At 42.8% G+C, this 18,596-nt stretch overlaps 2 pseudogenes; both read right to left on the bottom strand.

Annotated features, from left to right (window-relative positions):
* Nucleotides 1-3,250: 3,250 nt before the first annotated feature.
* On the bottom strand, nucleotides 3,251-3,820 carry LOC116480437 (peptidyl-prolyl cis-trans isomerase-like 1; annotated as a pseudogene).
* Nucleotides 3,821-16,322: 12,502 nt separating this feature from the next.
* LOC116480257 (SWI/SNF-related matrix-associated actin-dependent regulator of chromatin subfamily E member 1-like) lies at nucleotides 16,323-17,893 on the bottom strand (annotated as a pseudogene).
* Nucleotides 17,894-18,596: the final 703 nt, after the last annotated feature.

Below are 18,596 nucleotides of genomic sequence, written 5' to 3'. Positions count from 1 at the left end.
GTGACAGAGTGAGACTCTGTCTCAAAATAAACAAATAAATAAATAAATATTAATTTTTTAAAAAAAAAGCTAATTGTCAAAATTTCAGGAATTTTGCAAGTAGATTATTAAAGACAGCCATTATTTTAAATTAAATTATAAAAAGTTACAAGTAAATTATATGACACAACCATAATAAATATTTGACTCATCATTTCCTCATTATTTTATTACTTTCTATTCTTTTCTTTTCTTTTTTGAGACAGAGTCTTGCTGTGTTGCCCAGGCTGGAGTGCAGTGGACTGGTCACGGCTTACTGCAGGCTTGACCTCCTGGGCTCAAGCAGTCCTCCCACCTCAGCCTCCCAAAGTGCTGGGATTACAGCTGGGCTACCGTGCCAGGCCCATTTTACTATTTTCTGTGCTCTTGGGGTTATTTATGTCCATCATATCTGCACAGTAGAAAAACTATATAATGTTGTGCTACTTTCCATCTCTTCCCAACTCTGTGTTCAGGGATAGCATGTTGATAGCTTGAAACTGACCATGGTGGGTGTATTTACACTACAGAAACTGGCAAATCTTATGAATCAGGACTCTTTTTTTTTTCTGGAGTGTGGTTGTAAAACATTTGCCAGCACACCACTGTCTCTCCTTGTAAAATAGGAATTAAAAGAGTCCTCATAGCAGGGTGCAGTGGTTCATGCCTTGTAATCCCAGTACTTCGGGAGGCCGAGGCAGGTGAATCGCTTGAGCCCAGGAGTTCCAGACCAGCCTAGGCAACATAGCAAGACCCCATCTCTAAAAACATATATAGATACTAGTTAAGTGTAGTGGTGCAGGTTTGTGGTCCAGTTACTTGGGAGGCTGAGGTGGGAGGATCACTTGAGCCAGGGAGGTCAAGGCTACAGTGAGCCAAGGTTCTGTCAGCCTGGGCAACAGAGCGAGATCCTGTCTCAAAAAATAAAAAGAGAGAAAGAAAGAAAGAATGGTAGCACTGGGCCTCACAGCCCAGCTGTTCCCCACTGGGGCAAAGGCTTATTGGGCAGAGTCCCTGGGAAACGGGTCAAGATGAGAGTTTGTGGGGATGGCGGGTCCCCCACAGCAGGGCACAGCCGGCTGGCCACCTCAAAGGTCACCCAGGGAGGTGACCACTGTGCCCTCATTCACCCTAAGTTTCTTTGCTGAGAGAAAGTCTTTCACTACATCTTTATTTCAAATATAGGCATTTATTACTTGCACCGAACATACATAACCTACCTTTTGATTTGTTTGGAGTTGTCTTTCATTTCATTCACAATCACTAAGTAATTTCCACGGATACAGTTTCAACATTTTGTTCAAACTGTATTTTCTGTTCTCCTCCAGGTTCTCTTTTACAAGATTAAGGATTAGACAATGTATGGGGTATATGATTGAGGTAATTATTTACCCCACTGAGCGACTCTGGCTGGACATTGTACAGACTCAGAATTGTGACTGTGTCCTCAGATGGCTGTCAGCTGATGTCCTCGGGTTGGCAGCAGGGTTTGTAGTTACAATCCCATGGCAGTTGCCTGAAATGGGCAACAGAAATAGGTCCTAGTTATATAAGGAATCAGTATGTCAACTCCTAGGACTTGCTGCCACCTTCAAAACATCAGGTCTCAAATCTGGAGAAGGAGGTTATACCATGCTTTTGGAGTCATGAATATTATCCAAGTCTATTATTTTTAAGCAAATAATGCATATTTAACCAAAACAAATAAAACCTTTGTCTCGAAATAGTATTTTAAACTTAAGGGAAAATGTCATAAATTATAATGTTTCATTATATTCATTACTCTAAATTTTATTTACTTTAATTTAATTAATTTTTTTTTTTTTTTGGAGATGAGGCTCACTTTGTTGCCCAGGCTGACCTGGTCTCAAACAATCCTCCTGCCTTGGCCTCCCAAGGAGCTGAGACTACAGGCGCTCACCCCTGCACCTGGCTCATTCTATATTTTTAGTTTTGTAAAATTGATTTTAATTAAGCTCTGTAATCACTAAGATATTTTTGTTTGTCTGCAATTTCAACCATCGATGACATTTTATTTTAGAAGTTTCTATGTATTACATAGGTATTATATTAACTTTCTTCCTCTCTTACTCCTCCCTCAAAAATCCAGCAGGAATAAAAAAAAGTCCAACAACTTAATGTATAAAAATCTCATATCTAATTTCTCTAAAGTCTTAGGTTAAGAAAACTTAAGTGACACTTCTCCTTTTTGAGAGTGCTACTTTTTACGGAGAATTCATAGTCTGTCCTTGAGCTCACTACAGATTTCTCCTCTTCTCTGGGACAAAGATGGTCAATTCTTCTGCTTCCTTTTAATAAATTCATTTCTTGATTATTACACATTATTATTCCCCACTTCTTAGAAACTTGATTTTTGGATGTGTTTTTCATTTTGCAAAAAGTCAGTGTGGCTTTGCGTGGGATGTCTAGGTGTCAGAAACAGCAGTGTTGATGTTCTGGGTTTTGTGGGTTTTTTTTTTTCTTTTTCTTTTTTTGAGACAGAGTCTTGCTCTGTCACCCAGGCTGGAGTGCAGTGGCTCGATCTCGGCTCACTGCAACCTCCGCCTCCCAGGTTCAAGGGATTCCCCAGCCTCAGCCTCCCCAGTAGCTCAAACTACAGGCATGCACCACCACATCTGGTTAATTTTAGTATTTTTAGTAAAGACTGGGTTGTAACATGTTGGCCAGGCTGGTCTTTAACTCCTAAGCCCAGGTGATCCGCCTGCCTCAGCCTCCCAAAGTGCTGGGATTACAGGTGTGAGCCACCGTGCCCAGCAGATGTTCTGGTTTTGAGAGGGAAAATATAGAGACAGATGTATACATCCCCTAGAAGAACAAACGTAGGAGACTAAAATATGGTGTGCACAAAGTTAAGAGGGCTGATAGACACTACTTGGTTTTGAATTCTGTGACTGTCAGCCATCAAAGACTGCAGTGTAGGCCAGAATATAAATCAGGAAGAAGTTTGGTTAGGTAAAAACACGAGAAATGACAGCATCTGCTGCATTTTGTTCCAAGAATATCAGAGCAGCCAGAGCATTATGGGTCATGTGCAGTAAGTAGTAACCTATGGATAAACAGGGGCATCTGTGCAAATGCTCTGTCAACCTAGGCACTTGGGGAAGAGAAAAGAAGCATTCTATTAAAACGCACTTCCATCTCTAACTCACCTAAGACTGCAGGCTTCCCAAGCATCGTGATTTGCAAGGCCAAAATAAAATTTAGCATTACATGTCATTCTAGGTCATTGGGAAGCTGATTCACTGGGGCCATCTCAGAAGACTGTTCAAGAGAGCAGCAAGTCTACCCAGAATGGTATGCCTTAATGATCTTCACATCGTTCACAGGGCGGTCCTGGGAGTTTGTTTCTACCATTCCTACTCGATTCACCATTCCTATCCCCTGGCACACTTGGCCAAAAATGGTGTGTTTGCTGTTGATCCACTGGGTGGGGGCGAGGGTCACAAAGAACTGGCTGCCATTGGTGTCTGGCCCTGCATTGGCCATTGTGAGAATTCCAGGCCCCGTGAATTTCAAGTCTGGATGCAGTTCATCTTCAAACTGTTTGCCATAGATAAATGCACCACCTTGACCTGTCCCTGTTGGGTCACGTTTTTGGATCATGAAATCTTTGATGATTCTGTGGGATTTTGTGCCACTGTGGTAACCTCGACGAGTCATCTCAGCAGTTCTTACAGGTCTTTGGAGCATGCTTCCAATACAGCTCCAGTACAATTATTCCCATGCTGGTCTCCAAGTAAACACTGAGTGGCTGCCAGGAGTCTGGAGGAAGTGCCGCCATAGTGAAGCGGGCAGAATGCTTCTCTAGCAACTGCTACTTCTGGCATTAATTAGCTGGGGACCCCCTGCTGCTGCTGTGCACACCTCCAGTCCCCACCATTCAACCCTTTCAATGGCAGGATTTAGGGGGCCGGGACGAGGAAGAGGATGGTCCCTTCTTCCAATACCGGGAAGCCAGGATGCAAGGCGAGAAGAAGCTGGGTGCAAGAACAAAAATGCATGCTTCATTCTAAGACATTTTTAAACTGAAGCTTTATTATCCTTTTCATCTCTTCCTATTTATTTATTTATTTATTTTATTTTTTTGAGACAGAGTCTCACTCTGTCGCCCAAGCTGGAGCGATCTTGGCTCACTGCAACCTTTGCCTCTCAGGTTCAAGCAATTCTCATGCCTTAGCCCCCAGGTAGCTGGGATTACAGGCGTACACCACCACGCCCAGCTAATATTTGTATTTAGTAGAGATAGGGTTTCACCATGTTGGCCAGACAGGTCTCGAACTCCTGACCTCAAGTGATCCACCCACCTCAGCCTCCCAAAGTGCTGGGATTACAGGCATGTGCCACTGCACCCAGCCCATCTCTTGCTTTTTAAATCGTGTTCTTTATTTTCAAAACATGGCAAGTTTCAGAATCCTTTAAAAATTACTTTATTCGGGTTGGGCACAGTGGCTCACACCTGTAATCCCAGCACTTTGGGAGGCCGAGGCGGTCTGACCAACATGGCGAAACCCCATCTCTACTAAAAATGCAAAATTAGCCAGACATGGTAGTGGGTGCCTGTAATCCCAGCTACTCGGGAGGCTGAGGCAGGAGAATCGCTTGAACCCGGGAAGCAGAGGTTACAGTGGGCCGAGATCATGCCGCTGTACTCCAGCCTGGGCGACAGAGCGAGACTCTGTCTCAAAAAAAAAAAAAATTATTCAAACTGTTTCCCAAAAGAGAGGTTTTGTGTCAGTGGTCTTTCACACCATTTCAGAATCACACTTGCCTGAACATTTCAGATGGACTTGGTGTCATCTGGGCTTAAGTGACTGCAAATGATGGAGTAAAACTGTAGAAATAGGCCGGGCGCGGTGGCTCACACCTGTAATCCCAGCACTTTGGGAGGCCGAGGCAGGCAGATCACGAGGTCAGGAGATCGAGACCGTCCTGGCTAACACGGTGAAACCCCGTCTCCACTAAAAATACAAAAAATTAGCTGGGCGTGGTGGCGGGCGCCTATAGTCCCAGCTACTTGGGAGGCTGAGGTAGAAGAATGGCGTGAACCTGGGAGGCGGAGCTTGCAGTGAGCTGAGATCACGCCACTGTACTCCAGCCTGGGCGACAGAGAAAGACTGTCAAACAAAACAAAACAAAACAAAACAAAACAAAAACCTGTTGAAATAATCCAACATCTTTTCTGTGAGCCAAGTCAATAATTAGCTGGGGATCCAACAGCTTTGCCTTTGTCGCCTGAGACAGATTGTCCAACAATTCCCCTGAAATTCCAATCTGTGCAATAAGACAAATATATCAATGGAATAGAACAGAGAGCTTGGAAATAGATCCACACAAATATAGTCAACTGATCTCTGACAAAGGAGAGGCAATTCAATGGAAAATCACAGTCTTTTTCAACAAATGGTGCCAGAACGATTGGACATACATATAACAAAAAAACTAATCTAGACACAGACCTTACATCCTTCACAAAAATTATTTCAAAATGGATCATAGACCTAAATGTAAAATATAAAATAATAGCACTCCTAGAGAATAACACAAGAGAAAATCTAGGTGACCTTGGGTTGGGTCATGACTTACTGTAAGATAAACACCAAAAGCACTCCTCTGCCAATATGAGCAATAGATAGACCTGGATAATATGCATGGCTCCAAAAGCGTGATGTAGCTTCCTTCTCCGGATTTAAAACCTGACATCTTGACGGTGGCAGCAAATCCTAGGAGTTCACACACTGGCATTCCATTGGAATCAGAACAGGAAAAGGAGCGAGATCCCCTAGTTCCTGGGGAAATAGAGTTGTTCCCAGCACAAAACCATAACATAATTGGTACTTTATTTTTTATTTTTATTTTTATTTTTTTTTTTTTTGAGACGGAGTCTAGCTCAGTTGCCCAGGCTGGAGTGCAGTGGCGCGATCTCAGCTCACTGCAAGCTCCGCCTCCCAGGTTCACGCCATTCTCCTGCCTCAGCCTCCCGAGTAGCTGGGACTACAGGTGCCCGCCACCACACCCGGCTAATTTTTTGTATTTTTAGTAGAGTCGGGGTTTCACCATGTTAGCCAGGATGGTCTCAATCTCCTGCCCTCGTGACCCACCCGTCTCGGCCTCCCAAAGTGCTGGGATTACAGGCGTGAGCCACCACACCTGGCCTTTTTTTTTGTTTTTTTTTTTGAGACAGAGTCTCACTGGCTTTGTCACCTAGGCTGGAGTGCAGTGGCACGATCTCAGCTCACTGCAGCCTTTGCCTCCCGGGTTCAAGAGATTCTCCTGCCTCAGCCTCCCAAGTGGCTGGGTTTACAGTCATGCACCACCACGCCTGGCTCACTTTTTAAAAAATTATTTTTAGTAGAGACGGAGTTTCACCATGTTGGCCAGGCTGGTCTTGAACCCCTGGCCTCAGGTGATCCGCCCACCAAGGAGTTTCCAGAAGTTGTGGGAAAGTTCCCACCCAGTCACCTACAGAGTGACTGAACAGCTGATGGGAACGCCTTCATGGTTGATTGGATTATCTTTCATGTTATGGTCCTGGCCTCACTAGTAAACCCAGTGTAAACTCAAAACTCACTGTGAAATCACTGTTACATGACATGAGAATCTCTAATTTTTAATCAAATTACAGATTTCAATTTATTTGTGTTGTCAGTGGAATATTTTTTTTCTTTTTCTTTTTCTTTTTTTTTTTTTGAGACGAAGTCTCGCTCTGTCCCCCAGGCTGGAGTGGAGTGGCACAATCTTGGCTCACTGCAAGCTCCACCTCCCAGGTTCAAGCGATTCTCCTGCCTCAGCCTCCCAAGTAGCTAGGATTACAGACTCGTGCCACCACACCTGGCTAATTTTTATGTTTTTAGTAAAGACAGCGTTTCGCTGTGTTGGCCAGACTTGTTTCGAACTGCTGACTCCAAGTGATCCACCCGCTTTGGCCTCCCCAACAGTTGAGATTACAGGCGGGAGCCGCCGCGCCTGGCCAGTCAGCGGAATCTTATTAAGTCAAATTGTTACAGTAGGTAGCTAGTCAGGTATGAGCAGGGCAGGAGAGGGCTCCCCACCAATACATACACCAGGAGTGTTAGGAGACCGTCAGGTGATGGTCAGGTGGTTGTTAACTGTTTCTCTCTCTTTTTTTTTTTTTTTTTTGAGACAGGATCTTGCTCTGTCACCCAGGCTGGAGGGCAGTGGCATGATCTTGGCTCGCTGCAACCTCTGCCTTCTGGGTTCAAGCAACTCTCCCGGCTCAGCCTCCCAAGTAGCTGGGACTACAGGCCTGCGCCACCAAGCCCAACTAATTTTTGCATTTTTAGTAGAGATGGTGGGGGGAGGTGTCACTATGTTGGCCAGGCTGGTCTCGAACTCCTGGCCTCAGGTGATCCGCCCTTCTCGGCCTCCCAAAGTGCTGGGATTACAGGCATGAGCCATTGTGCCTGGCCAGCTGTTTCTCTAAAGTAATAATTGGTCACAGCTGGTGCCAGGGAAGGACCATTTCCTAATAGATAGAAAATACCTGAAACTGATCAGCAGCTTCCCAGTAAGATCTCAGGAGTGGGGAGAAGTTATAATGCAAGATCCCGGAAGTATGCCAATATATAAAGCCCCAAGTCCAGAGGTCAAGCTGCACACTGGTTTCTCAGGTCATCCCACTTCCCTCTTCCAGTTGTACTTTCCTTCTTTTTTTTCCCTTTCCTTCCTTTCCTTACTGTTCTGAAGCTTTTTAATAAACTTCCACTCCTGCTCTGAAACGTGCCTCCATCTCTTCTGCCTTATGCCCCTCGGTTGAATTCTTTCTTCCAAGGAGGCAAGAATTGAGGTTGCCGCAGATCTGTATAGATTCGTTATGGGTAACTCCAGGTAACTCAGATATCTTCCATCACTAACAAAACTGTTTAATTGGCCGGGCGCGGTGGCTCAAGCCTGTAATCCTAGCACTTTGGGAGGCTGAGGTGGGCGGATCACGACGTCAGGAGTTCGAGACCATCCTGGCCAACATAGTGAAACCCTGCCTCTACTAAAAATACAAAAAAAATTAGCGGCGGGCGCCTGTAGTCCCAGCTACTCGGGAGGCTGAGGCAAGAGAATGGCGTGAACCCGGGAGGCGGAGCTTGCAGTGAGCCGAGATGGTGCCACTGCACTCCAGCCTGGGGGACAGAGCCAGATTCTGTCTCCAAAAAAAAAAAAAAAAAAAAAAAAAAAAAAAAACTGTTTAATTTACTAATGAACTATTGATTAAATTATGTAACACTTTTTTAAAATCGAGGTAACATTCACATAAATTTATGTTCACAACAAATTTAAAATTCCTCATTTAAGAATTTACAATTTAGACTAAGCACAGTGGCTCATGCCTGTAATTTTAACACTTTGAAACAGGAGGCTGAGACAGGAAGATTGCTTGAGGCCAGGAGTTTGAGACCAGGCTGGGCAATATAGCAAGACCTTGTCTCTACAAAAAATAGAAAAATTAGCCAGGCGTGGTGGTACATACCTGTAGTCCCAGCTACTAGGGAGGCTGAGGCAGGAGGATCACTTGAGCCCAACAGTTCGAAGTTACAGTGAGCTATGATCAAGCCGCTTCACTCCAGCCTGGGCCAAAGGGAGAGACCCTGCCTCCGAAAAAAAAAAAAAAAGGTACAATTCAGTGGCATTTAGTACATTTGCAATGTTGTGCAATCATCATCACCTAAAAGGAAATTCCGTGCCCATTAAGCCGTCACTCCCCATTTCCATCCTCAGCCCTGGCAACCACTAATTTGCTCCCTGTCTCTATAGATGTACCTCTTCTGGCTATTTCATATGATGGAATCATATAACACGTGGCCTTTCGTGTCTGGCTTCACTCATTTACCATAATGTTTTCCATGTTCATCTATACTGTAGTGTGTATCAATACTATGTTACTTTTTATGACTGAATAATATTCTAAAGTATGGATATACCATATGTGTTATCCTTTCAGCAGCTGATGGACAGTTGGGTTATTCTACCTTTTGACTACTCTGAATAGTGCTGGTAAGAACATTCCTGTACAAGTTTTTGTTTAAATCCCTGTTTTCAGTTCTTCTGGGTAAATATCTAGGAGTGGAACTGCTGGGTTGTTTGGTAATTCTATGTTAGACTTACTGAGGAACTGTCAAACTGTTTTCCACAGTAGTAGTTGAACAATTTCACATTCCCATCAGCAACGTATGAGGATTCCAGTTTCTCTGTATCTCCATCAACACTCGTTGTCTTCTGTTTAATTTTTTCTTTTTTTTTTTAGACGGAGTCTTGATCTGTTGCCCAGGCTGGAGTGCAGTGGCGTGATCTTGGCTCACTGCAAGCTCCACCTCCCGGATTCACGCCATTCTCCTGCCTCAGCCTCCCAAGTAGCTGGGACTACAGGTGCCCGCCACCAGACTCGGCTAATTTTTTTGTATTTTTAGTAGAGATGGGGTTTCACTGTGTTAGCCAGGATGGTCTTGATCTCCTGACCTCGTGATCCGCCTGCCTCGGTCTCCCAAAGTGCTGGGATTACAGGTGTGAGCCACTGTGCCCGGCCTTTCTTCTGGTTTGTAATTTACAGTTTGCCTGTTTGTTGGTTTGGTTTTGTTATAGCCATCCTAATGGGAGTGAAGTGGTCTCTCACTGTAATTCTGATTTGCATTTCCTTAATGACCAATGATATAGAACATCTTTTCATGTGCTTTTTGGCCCTTTGTCTATCTTCCTTAGAAATGTCTATTTAAAACTTTTGCCTTGTGTTTTGTTCTTTGTCTTTTTAAAATTTTTTAAATTTTTTCTTTGTCAATTTTTAAAAATTGTGGGCCAATTGTGGTGGCTCATGCTTGTAATCCCAGCACTTTGGGAGGCCAAGGTGGGCAGATCACTTGAGCTCAGGACTTCGAGACCAGCCTGGGAAACACGGCAAAACCCTGTCTCTACTAAAAATGCAAAAATTAGCTGGGCATGGTGGCGGGCACCTGTAATCCCAGATACTCGGGAGGCTGAGGCAGGAGAATCACTTGAACTCAGGAGGCAGAGATTGCAGTGAGCTGAGATCGTGCCACTGCACTCCAGCCTGGGCAACAGAGCAAACTCTGTCTCAAATAAATAAATAAATAAATAAATAAATAAATAAATAAATAAATAAAATTAAAAAATGTGGTAAAAAGTGCAAAATTTTAACCTCTTAATTTATTTTTGTTTTTAAATTTTATTTTAGTGGGGACAGGGTCTTGCTCTGTCACCCAGGTTGGAGTGCAGTGGTGTGATCATGGCTCACTGCAGCCTCGACCTCCTGGGGTCAAGCAATCCTCCTGCCTTAGCCTCCCATACAGGCATGTGCCACCACACCTAGCTAATTTTTTCTTTTTCTTTTTCTTTTTCTCTCTTTTTTTTTTTGTAGAGACGGAGTCTCACTGTGTTGCCCAGGCTGATCTCTAACTCCTGGCTCAAGCAATCCTCCCACCTCAGCCTCCCAAAGTGCTGGGATTATAGGCATGAGCCACTGTGCCCAGCCTACCCTCTTAATTTTTAAGTGTACAGTACAGTATTGTTCATTAAATGCATATTGTTGTACAACAGATATCTAGAACTTTTCCATCTTGTATGACTGAAACTCTGTGCCCATGAACAACTCCCCATTCCCTCCTCCCCCAGCCCCTGGCCACCATTCTGCCTTTGATTTTGAGTTTCATTACTTTAGATGCCTCATATAAGTGGAATCATGCAATATTTGTCTTTTTTTTTTTTGAGATGGAGTTTTGCTCTTATTGCCCAGGCTGGAGTGCAATGGTGCGATCGTGGCTCACCGAAACCTCCTCCTCCCGGGTTCAAGCGATTCTCCTGTCTCAGCCTCCCGAGTAACTGGGACTACAGGCATGTGCCACCACACCCAGCCAATTTTGTATTTTTAGTAGAGATGGGGTTTCACCATGTTGGCCAGGCTAGTCTCGAACTCCTGACCTCAGGTGATCTGCCCACCTCGGCCTCCCAAAGTGCAGGGATTACAGGTGTGAGCCACCACACCTGGCTATTTGTCTTTTTGTGATTGGCTTATTTCATCTAGCATAATGTCCTCAAGGTTCATCCATGTTGTAGCATGTGACAGGATTTCTTTCTATTTTGAGGCTGAATAATATTCCATTGTAATGTATATAACACATTTTTTAAATCCATTTCTTCCTTGATAGACATTTAAGTTGTTTCCACATATCAGTTATTGTGAATAATGTTGCAGTGAACATAGATGTGCAAATATCTGCTGTTTACAATTCTTTTGGCTATATATCCAGAATTTGGATTGCTGGATCATATGGTAATTCTATTTTTAGTTTTTTTGAGAAACCACTGTACTGTTTTCCATAGCAAATGCACCATTTAGAATCCCACAAACAATGTGCAAGGATTCCTATTTCTCCACATGCTCTCCAACACTTATTATTTTCTGTTTTTTTTTCCTTTTTTATAGTGAGCCTCTTAATGGATGAGATGGTATCTCATTGTGGTTCTAATTTGCATTTCCCTGATGATTAGTGATGTTGAGCATCGTTTCTTGTGTTTGTTGACCATCTGTATGTTTTCTGTGGAGAAATGTCTATTCAAGTCTGTTGCCCAATTTAAAATAAGGTTATTTAGTTTTTTTTTAATTGAGTTATAGGAGCTCTTTATATATTCTAGATATTATTCCCTTATCTGATATATGGTTTACAAATATTTTCCTCCCATTCTGTAGGTTGCTTTTTCACTCTTTTGGTTGTTTCCTTTGCTGTGTGAAAGTTTTTCAGTTTGATGTAGTTCAATTTGTCCTGTTTTTGCTTTTGTTATCTGTGCTTTTGGTGTCATATCCAAGAAATCATTGCCAAGTCCAATGTCACAAAGATTTTTCTGCTGTTTTCTTCTAGGAGTTTTATAATTTCAGGTCTATATTTAGGCCTTTATTCTGGATTAATTTTTGTATAAAGTATAAGATAAGGGTTCATCATTCTTTTGCATGTGGATATCCAATTTTCCCAGCATCATTTATTGAAGAGACTAATCTTTCCTCATTGTGTAACTTTGGCACCCTTGTCAAAGATTCTTTGACCATATAACATGAGGCTTTATTTCTGGACTCTCTGTTCCATTGGTCTATATGTCTGTCTTTATGCCAATACCATACTATTTTGATTCCTGTAGCTTTGTAGTAAGTTTTAAAATCAGGAAGTAGGTGTAAATCCTCCAACTTTGTAATACTTTTGGCTGTTCTGGGTCCTTTGATATTGCTCATGAATTTTAATTTTTTTCTATTTATCAAAAAAAAATGCCATGGGGATTTTTGAGAGGGGTTGCATTGAATTTGTAGAGTGCTTTGAGTAGTATGGACAGTTTAACAATATTAAGTCTCCTAACCCACGAATATGGGATGTCTTTCCATTTATTTGTCTTTTTAAATTTCTTTCAGCAATGCTTTGTAGTATTCAGTTACAATAAACTTAGTTAAGTTTATTCCTAAGTATTTTATTATTTTTGATGCTATTGTAAATTGTTTTGTTTTCTTAATTTCCTATTCAGATTATTCATTGTTAGTATATAGAAATAACGACTTTTGAGTGTTTATTTTGTATCCTGCAACTTTACTGAATTTGTATATTAGCTCTAACAGTTATTTTGTTAGAATCTTTTGTGGAATCTTTAGGGTTTTCCACATTTAAGAGCATGTCATCTGTCAATAAAGATAATTTTACTTCTTCCTTTCTAATTTGGATGCCTTTTATTTCTTTTCTTGTCTAATTGCTCTGGCTAGGACTTCCAGTACTATGCTGACTAGAAGAAGCCAAAATGGGCATCTTTTCCTTATTCCTGATCTTAAATTTTCCTTTAAGAAAAGGAAAGCTTTTCCATTTTCATTCTTTTTACCTTTGAGTATGCTGTTAGCTGTGGGCTTTTCGTATATGACCTTTAATGTGTTGAGAAAACTTTTTTTTTTTTTTTGATACGGAGTCTTACTCTGTTGCCCAGGCTGGAGTGCAATGGCACAATCTCGGCTCAGTGCAACCTCCGCCACCCAGGTTCAAGTGATTCTCCTGCCTCAGCCTCCTGCGTAGCTGGGATTACAGGCATGTACCACCATGCCCGGCTAATTTCTTGTATTTAGTAGAGATGGAGTTTCACCATGTTGGTCAGTCTGGTCTCGAACTCCTGACCTCAGGTGATCCACCCGCCTCAGCCTTCCAAAGTGCTGAGATTACAAGCATGAGCCACCGCACCCGGCCAGTAATTTCTTTATGATCCTAGTTTGTAGAGTGCTTTTTATCATGAAAGGGTGTTGAATTTTGTCAAGTGTTTTTTCTGCAACAATTAAGATGATCATGTGATTGTTGTCCTTTGTTCTGTCAGGACAACAATCTGTTTTATTGATTTTTGTGTATTGAACCATCCTTGCATCCCAGGGCTAAATCTCACTTGGTCATGATGTATGAACTGTTTCTGTGCTGTTGAATTCAGTTTGCTAAGATTTTGTTGAAGATTTTTGTATCAATATTCATCGAGGATATTGGTCTGTAGTTTTCTCGTAGGATTCTTGTCTGCCTTTGGTATCAGGATAATGCTGGCCTAATAAAATGAGACTGAAAATGTTCCTTTTTCTTTAATTTTTTTTTTGGCAGAGTTTGAGAATTGTTAATTCTACTTTAAATGTTTTGTAGAATTTTCCAGTGAGGCCATCCAGTCCAAGGCTTTTCTTTTTTGGGAGGTTTTTGATTACTGATTCAATGTCCTTACTACTTAGAGGTCTGTTTGGATTTCTATTTTTTCATTATTTAGTCATGCTGCTTATATGTTTCTAGGAATTTATCCATTTCTTCTAAGTTTTCCAGTTTGTTGCCATATAATTATTCATCATAGTCTCTTTAATCCTTTTCATTTCTGTGGCATCATTTATGAAGTCTCTTTTCATTTCTAATTTTAGTTATTATTTCAGTCTTCTTTTTTTTTCTTAATCTAGCTAAGGGTTTGTCTTTTGCTGTTATTTTCAAAAAACCAGCTCTTAGTTTTGTTGATTTTTTTCTATTGTCTCTCTATATACTCTATTTTGTTTATTTCCACTCTAATCTTTACCATTTCTCTTCTTCTGTTAACTTTGGGTTTAATTTGTTCTTTTTCTAGCTCATTGAGGTGTAAAATTAAATTGCTGATTTGAGATCTTTTTTTTATTTTTTATTTTTTATTTTTATTTTTATTTTTTTTTTGAGACGGAGTCTCGCTCTGTCGCCCAGGCTGGAATGCAGTGGTGCAATCTCGGCTCACTGCAAGCTCCGCCTCCTGGGTTCACGCCATTCTCCTGCCTCAGCCTCTCTGAGTAGCTGGGACTACAGGCGCCCGCCACCACGCCCGGCTAATTTTTTTGTATTTTTAGTAGAGACGGGGTTTCACCGTGGTCTCGATCTTCTGACCTCGTGATCCACCCGCCTCGGCCTCCCAAAGTGCTGGGATTACAAGCGTGAGCCACCGCGCCCGGCCGAGATCTTTTTTTTAAATACAGGCATTTACAACTATAAATTTCCCTGTTTGCACTGCTTTTGCTGTATCCCAGAAGTTTTAGTATGTTGCATTTTAGTTTTTATTTATCTCAAGGAATTTTCTAATTTCACCTGTGATTTCTTCTTTGACTCATTAGTTATTTCCACATATGTTATGTAATTTCCACATACTTGTAAATTTTCCAGTTTTCTTTCTGTTATTGATTTCTACTTTCTATTGTGGTCAGAGAAGATACTTTTTATGATTTCAATCTTTTTAAACTTATTGGGACCTGTTTAGTGTAATCCTATTTTATAAATATCCATAGTCTCTTCTGGTTTTTCTTTATGTGAACATTTAATATTATAATATTATGGGAAATTAAATGTTAATAAAACATTTAGTTCTGAAAAAAGAAATTATAAACTCTAATCAGTTGTATATAATATACTTTTGTATGGTTCAGGGTAAAGTTCCATATCCAGTGATGATATACTATATGGACTTTTTTTTTTTTTTTTTTTTTTTTGAAACAAGGTCTCACTCTGTCACCCAGCCTGGAGTGCAGTGGTGTGATCATAGGTCACTGCAGCTTCAAACTCCTGGAATCAAGTGATCCTTCCACTTCAACCTCCCAAGTAGCTGGGACTACAGGTAAGTATCACCATGCCTGGCTAATTCTTTAATTTTTTTTTTTTTTTTGAGGTAGAGTCTTACTCTGTCACCCAGGCTGGACTGCAGCAGTGCAATCTCGGTTCATTGTAACCTCTGACTCCCAGGTTCAAGTGATTCTCCTGCCTCACCCTCCCGAGTAGCTGGGATTACAAGTGTGCACCACCATGCCCTGTTAATGGTTGTATTTTTAGTGGAGATGGGGTTTCACCATGTTGGCCATGCTGGTCTCAACCTCCTGCCCTCAAGTAATCTACCTGCCTCGACCTCCCAAAGTGCTGGAATTACAGGCGTGAACCACCGCACCTGGCCAGTTTTTTTTGTTTTTTGTTTTTAAACCAAAAAACATTTTTTCTGAGACAGAGTCTCGCTCTGTCACCCAGGCTGGAGTGTAGTGGCACAATCTCAGCTCACTGCAAGCTCCGCCTCCCAGGTTCACGCCATTCTTCTGCCTCAGCCTCTCCAAGTAGCTGGGACTACAGGCGTGCACCACCACGCCCGGCTAATTTTTTGTATTTTTAGTAGAGACGGGGTTTCACCGTGGTCTCGATCTCCTGACCTCGTGATCTGCCCGCCTCGGCCTCCCAAAGTGCTGGGATTACAAGCATGAGCCACCGCGCCCGGCCAAAAAACATTTTTTCATTTAAAAAAAGTATTTATTCACTTGAACCCAGGAGGTGGAGGTTGCAGTGAGCCAAGATCTGGCTACTGCACTCCAGCCTGGGTGACAGAGTGAGACTCTATCTCAAAAATAAAAATAAAATAATAAAATAAGATAATAACATAAAAATAAAAATAGAAAAGTATTTAAGGCCAGGCGTAGTAGCTCATGCCTGTAATTCTAGCACTTTGGGAGGCCAAGGTCGGTGAGCATCACTTGAGGTCAGGAGTTCAAGACCAGCCTGGCCAACATGGTGAAACACCATCTCTACTAAAAATACAGAAATTAGCCAGGCGTGGTGGCTAGCACCTGTAATTCCAGCTACTCCGGAGGCTGAGCCAGGAGAATAGCTTCAACCTGGGAGGTGGAGGTTGCAGTGAGCTGAGATCGGGCCATTGCACTCCAGCCTGGGCGACAGAGCAAGACTCTGTCTCCAAAAAAAAAAAAAGGTATTTAGAACACACAAAACAAGGCAACATTTATTCTTTTTTCTCGTCTCTTGGTATGGGATGGGAGCTGTTGGTGGCTCCTCCACTGTTGGCTGTTACTCTCCGAGCCAGTGTTACTATCACTGGTTCCTTCTCTGCCATACGGTCAACCCCTCCTACACACTCTCCTTGTCTTCAGGAGTAGATGTGCCTTCTTCACTGTTCTGTTGGCTCTTCTTCAGAGTGTGTCTCCTCTGTCTCCATTGGAAGGTTCGTGTCGTCTTTCTTTTCCTCGACTTTGTTGCCCGCTTGCTCTTCCTCAGGAGCGATGCTGCTCTGACTGCGCTAAGCTTGCACTGCCGCCTCCTCCCTTTCCTCCTGCCTTTTGCGGCCCTGTTCCTCTGCCTGTGCAATCTCAGCTAGTTTTCTCCATATCCAGTTCTACCTTCAGACCGCACAACCTTTTAAGTTCACTGTTAAATGAAGCCGTGCTTTCCAGGAATTTCCTCTTCTCCTGATGTCGTTCCTCTATTTGAAGAAGTTCAGCTTCTAGTTTTCACTGATGAACCATTAAGGACTGGACCTGTCGCTTGAGGACCTGCATTCTAGCTGTTGTGACAGTGGACGGAACGTCTGGCACCACACCGTCACTAAGGATTTCACTGATGAGGCCATGGTTTCTCTGGAAATGGGCAGTGTCCGTATGCTCCACTGAAAAGCCATTGTCGGCCCGGCATGGTGGCTCATGCCCATAATCCCAGCACTCAGGGAGGCCGAGGCAGGCGGATCACAAGGTCAGGACCAGCCTGGCCAACATCGTGAAACCCCATCTGTACTAAAGATACAAAAAAATCAGCCAGGCATGGTGGTGCGTGCCTGTAATCCCAGCTACTGGGGAGGCTGAGGCAGTAGAATCGCTTGAACCCAGGAGGCGGAGGTTGCAGCGAGCTGAGATGGCGCCACTGCACTCCAGCCTGGGCGACAGAGCAAGACTCTGTCTCAAAAGAAAAAGAAAAAGAAAAGCTATCTCATAGTTATCTGGATCTTCAGCAAGCTGAATGCTCACGTCAGGTTCTCCTCTCTCCATGCGAGACTGCCTCTGTCCACTTTCTTCCTCTAAAGCAGCTTCTGCATGACTTTTTGCATTTATGTAAGCAAGGTTCGTGTGGAATTAGAGGTCTTCATAGATTCATTGTACTCTACCTTTTCTGCTTTGTATTTGTTTATTCTTGTTTCTCTTCATCAGTGAGATCTCCCCACATGCCATCAATAATCTTGCCAATCTCCCACAAATTTAGATCAGGGTTGGAAGACTTTACTTGGTCCCAGACCTTTCTGCTGTACCTCATGTGGCACATCAGCAGCTTATCTGGTGGCTTTGGGGGTTTTGGAATCATAATACCAAAGGACGCCATGACCCAGCTGTTGGTGCCCGGGTTGCCTCCCAGCCTGTAGTTGTTGTAGGTGAGATGACTGTATGGATTGTATCCCACAGACCCTGGGGTACTGGGCATCTGTGTTGCAGGAGCTGGGGTGGGAGTTGGGGCATAAGATGGTCTTTTTGACATTTCGGAAGATTAAGTTCTCAGTTCCTTAAGAATGAATCTGAGACTTCATGGGCAGAAAAAGTGCCCAAAACCCCGGCTTCACTTCCCTTTATCCTATGCATGCCCCACCCCTCCAATTTTTTAATTTTTTGTAGAGATGGGACTTCACTGTTGCCTCAGCTGGTCTCGAACTCCTGGGCTCAAGTGATCCTCCCACTTCAGCCTCCCAAAGTGCTGGATAACAGGCGCCAGCCACTGAGCCCAGCCCACTTCCTATATTATGTCCTAAAGTGGGTTTTTTGTTTGTTTGTTTTTTACTACAAATAACCCCTTCACTTTCAGGAGTCAGACAAGCACCTTTGGGACACTAGAAATCCCTCCAGGACCTTAAGAAAATGCTGCAGAAATGTTGGTTTTATTCTCCTCTCTTCACTGTAGATTTCCCATTAGGAAGTAGGGGCACAAGAGATCAGGTTTATTCATTCAACAAATAGCATCGTCCATGCGGTGGGTGCTGTTCTAGGTGCTAAAGACAGAGCCATGAATAAGACAGAAACAGCCCCTGCCCACTTGGAGCTTCTATCCTAGCAGAGACAGGCAATAAACAAATGAACAAACAGTAAATGTTAATATGTCAGGTGGTGGAAAGAGCTTGTGGAGGAAAAAAGAAAGCCAAGTGAAAAGGATAGCGAATTCAGGACTGGGGGAGGTGTTGTTCCTATGCAGTGTGGCCAGGGAAGGTCTCAATGACAACGGGACATTTGAGCAGAGACCACA

Source organism: Hylobates moloch, unplaced genomic scaffold (assembly GCF_009828535.3).
Source record: "Hylobates moloch isolate HMO894 unplaced genomic scaffold, HMol_V3 SCAFFOLD_13, whole genome shotgun sequence".
Classification (NCBI taxonomy): Eukaryota; Metazoa; Chordata; class Mammalia; order Primates; family Hylobatidae; genus Hylobates; species Hylobates moloch.
Note: the sequence above shows the minus strand (reverse complement) of the source record. Positions and strands in the feature narration are given on the sequence as shown.